Source organism: Harmonia axyridis, chromosome 6 (assembly GCF_914767665.1).
Source record: "Harmonia axyridis chromosome 6, icHarAxyr1.1, whole genome shotgun sequence".
Taxonomy (NCBI): Eukaryota; Metazoa; Arthropoda; class Insecta; order Coleoptera; family Coccinellidae; genus Harmonia; species Harmonia axyridis.
Window position 1 is genome coordinate 21041727 of NC_059506.1, and position 4646 is coordinate 21046372.

General features: G+C 34.1%; 1 protein-coding gene across 3 annotated transcripts in view; it reads left to right on the forward strand.

Annotated features, from left to right (window-relative positions):
• The window catches only part of LOC123682427 (serine/threonine-protein phosphatase 6 regulatory ankyrin repeat subunit C-like), a 50913-nt gene that overhangs the window by 23743 nt on the left and 22524 nt on the right, over positions 1-4646 (forward strand). The window lies entirely within an intron of this gene.

Sequence of the window (4646 nt, forward strand, 5' to 3'; positions counted from 1 at the left end):
TCTTAATTCTCTACAGTGCAAGTAGAGCGATCAAAATTTCCAAAGGAAATCAGGAAAAAGGTCCCGTGTTTCTTTCATTGAATAAATTACGGTCAGCTTCTTGAAATTAAGTTCGAGTTTTTCCTGCCAAATCCTTTGCCACAATTCGAGTTCAATTTTGATGTTTAAATTATAAAACTTGGAGAAAGTGTCACAAGCATCGGTGAAACTTTGGAATGAATTGTCTTGCATTTGAGCAGGGTGTACTCTGCTTAATATATACGCTGGCGTGTTTTCTTCAGGAAATCTTCTGATGATGGAATCCAAGTAAGCAATAATTATGGACTTACTCCAGTACTCAGAGGGGTTAGTGGCTGGCTGGTTGCTCCTGTGAATTTGTCTTTCGACAGTACGGGCAGTGCCTTTAATTCTTTTTCTAGTCCAAGCTTTTCGGCGTTTGTGAAGGCATCTTTCATTATCTCTTCAGCTACTTTTCTGCATCATCACGGTGACTTTTGATAATTATAAAAATTTTTGTTTGTTCCGGATAATAGATAAAGCATTGAGATCGTCCATCACCAGTTTCAGTTTATGTGACGCACAATGCAAAAACAAAGCTTTGGTGTATTTTTGACGGAGGATTGCTTGAACTCCACCTTCTTTCCTAGATATCGTCGAACAGCCGTCGAATCCAAGGCAAACGCACTTTTCTAGATTGAGTTTTTTGGACACAAACTGATTAATTGTCTTTGCGATAGACTTCACGTCCATACCTTCTGATTCGACAAAACGTACAAAATCTTCTGTACTCTGTAACACTTTACATCAAAATATAATTGGTATATAATTCCAATAGATACTAATTATTCTTTTCCTGAAATGTCTGCCGTTTCATCTGCTTATATGCTCTCCCTTTTTCACTTTATCCATAATATCCCTTTTCATCACTTCGCCACACTAATGATACTACTATTTTACTAATATTAATGATTTCATTATGGATATCAATTGAGCGGTAGCTCGAATTTTATTATCACCACCAAATAGGTAATAGTATATACAGTGACTTAATAAATCACAGTGGCGACAAGCGTGGTCTCGTTTTTGATTGGCTGAGCCTAAATATTGTAGCTGTTTGTTTACATTTTCCATTTACCTGATTTTTGGGATTTATTCAAGATGTTAGGCTCATTTTATTTAGTCACTGTAGTATTCTTCAGTTGAATGAATTTATTTTATTAAAATCAAATACAACAAGGCCCAATAATTTTGATTTTGAAATGGTCAGTTCAGTTCAGTGAATTGTTTTCTTAAATTCTATGGTTCTATGTCCCCATTCGCCATTTTTAGACTCAATTCGAACGAATTGTCGCCACAATGTTCAATTGAGTCACTATAGTAGTATATAGTGGTTGAACGCGTCCTACAAAAATACTTTCTCTAAAGCCGACGAAGTTGCCGACGGATGCTGGGATTGCTCGATCATAAAAATTTGCAATTATGCTACTCGGAAAAAGTTCCGAAGCAATGAAGACATCTGGCTTCAAAATTCCCGAATGAGTAAAAGATTTCTCAAACATCAATCTGTGTTCCCGATTCAAAACTTAGTACAATATAGGTACTTTCTGAATATGAGGTGCAGACATTTCCTTTTCAATGAATTATTTATTCTTGATTTAATTGATTATTATTATTAATAATAACAAATAATAATTAATTATTATTATTGATAATAATCAGGTATTATTAATTAATTAATTAATTATTATTATTATTTAATTGATTATGATTATTAATCAATTAATTATTATCATTATTAATTAAGGTTTTGAAAAAAGATTGGAGTCACTAGAGGTGTAGTGGCCCCCCCTATCCCTACTTTTTCATTTCATGTTCAAAATCAATTTTGTCATAATTTTCAAAAAAAATCGTAGAGACCACGCACCGCACAAAAGGAAAATTGGCTTTCGGCGAATTTGATCGAGGTTTTTTAGATATTGTAGAAATCTCGATGATGATCAAATGTTTTCGTTTCATCACCACACTTAATTCAACCGTTTAGATAATAAAGGGTGATTTATTAATTTAATTAATTGATTTTCAATAAATTTTTTGATTTCATATGGGCATTATGAAAAAAAATTTCCGAATATATAAAGGAAATCGAGTATGTATCCATTGTTTAAACAGCTGATTGAAGTAGACTATAGAGAAAAATGATTCCTGAGCACACAAAAGATATACAGGCGTAATTAATGTAAGTGAATTCATGACAGGAGTTCCCAACCAATTTCAAAGGTTGCTGCGTTTCAATACGGCTGATGGAATCTTCAGTATGACACTCAGTGTTCCCTGCCCTATGCACCTTTCATCTAAATAGCGGAGCATGGTGACTTTACTAAAGGACGGTTGGGTGTATATACCAAGCGCTGCGATTCTCCCGAAATATGCTCATCTCACGACTCCAAGTAAAGAGTGTCTAGACACCAATCCTTTATAGAAATATATTGTTATCGTTATTCTCATTCTTCAAAATACTACAACAAGTTGGAACTGGATATGTATATTGTATTTGGGAAGCTTCAAATGCTGCATTCTTGTTGTGGGTTCATAAAATTCTGAAAATAGTCTCCATAGAACCATAATAGTCCAGTAGATAAATACATTGCACCTGGAAAAAATTCCGAACTTTATGAAACATCCACAGGTTGTTCGGGGGTGCTGTGGCATACCTGTGTCAAGTTATCCAACACGAGGTCCCTGTGCTAACTTGAGGAGGGCCGAAGAACCTCAAAATTTTCAGACTTTTTTCAGTTTTTTGCTCATAACTCCTAAACTAAGTAGTTATCGACTAGAACTTTCCGTTTCAAAGTTGTAGATCATTAAATTCTCTACAATTTTGAATTCACAAACTTTTTCGTAAACCTTATATCAATTGAGATATAGTCGATCAAATTTATAATCCAGTAGTCAGAGCAAAACAAGTGGGATCTGCTGGAAAAAATTCCGAACCTACTGAAACTTCTTCAGGTTTTTTGAGGGTGCTGTGGGATGATTCTGTCAAGTTATTCAACACGAGGACCCTGTGCTAACTTGAGAAGGGGCTGAAGAATTTTAACATTTTCGGCCTTTTTTCGGTTCTTTGCTTATAACTGTCAACTTAATTAGTTTTCGACCAAAACGTTCATTTTCAAAGTTGTAGATAATTTAATTCCTTATAATTTTGTTTTCCGAAACTTTTTTCTGAACCTTATATCAACCGAGATATAGCCAATCTAAATCAGAGTATTTTTCTCAAAATGTCAAAAATTGGCAAGAAACAAAGGTTTTGACCCTCTTACTGACAATTATCAGCCGTTCTATAGTAATTATAGTAATAACTCATCAATATCGTCATATTGAACATAGGGAGGTGGAGGGGGAGGTAGCTTTGACTAAAAGCATTCTCTCTGCCAGCATTCAGAATAAGTCGGTAAAATTGGAGTCTTCTAGCATAGTCACCATCTTCTAATCCTTCTACTGGAGTGTAGTGATATGGATGAAAACGGTTTTTCTTCAGTACCGACCATACTTTTTTGTGAGATGATCCAGGATCACTGGCAGTATTACGTGTACTTATTGTAGAAGCATCTTCTACTGCCAGTAATATTGTTTCATCTTCATCTACAATGTTTCGGAGACCTGGAGCACCAGCGTTTTTAGCCTTCTGCATGTTACCTGTTTCCGCAAATCTGCGGTAGGTTGATGAAAAGACACACATGTGAGGAAGAGGAATACACCTGTTTGGGAATCTGCGTATTCTCTCTGGGCATCGGAAGCACTCTATCACTAATTATATCAATGTAAACTTGACTTAGATATATGTATTTCAGTTCAAGTCAAGTGACTTTGGAAGGACTATACAAAATCGAACTTCAAATGAAGACAGTTGTAAATAAAACTGAAAAAAAAAAGTTTTCTTGATTTTCAGCATTGAATAGAATTTATTATTGAAGAGTGATGAGTTTTGAAGCAGTTTGGATAAAAGTAATTTAGTTATCATTGCTGTGATATTTTCAATTTTTTTCAATTCAATTTATTTGAGATTTCAATCACAATTACAAGATGCTTAAATATTGGACAAGATACATATGCAATAATTTCAATGTTATCTTCACCAAGACGAACCAACAACTAACCAATGCTTTCTCATGTTGTTCGGACTTTCTGAGGACTAAAGCACAAATTTATCGAGTAGAACAAACAAAAAAAAACAAAAGAAAACCTTAGATGAGATGAAAAGAGAGGCGCGGATATAAAGAATAACAAAACATTTTATTTCACGAAAGAATCAATAGCTTTAGGAGTGTAAAGAAAAATTAATAAATATCAAATTCACAAATCGAGGTGAATCGGTTCTTGAACAAAACTTTCTTAAGCTTCCTACTAAATCTTATTCTATTCTCAATTCTTCTTGCATTTAGTGGGATTCTGTTATAGTATTTAGGGCCAATATAGAAAATGAAACGTTGTGTTCCGAAATTCAACATTTATTGTTTCGGAAGGTTTCAAACTAGGGCATCCTTGTTCATTATTCCATGTTCCGTTTTCAATTCATATCATTGAAATTTTAATAAGGGTCAATAAAATATCAATCTAAATTGTAAACACTGATCCTTTTCTTTCAG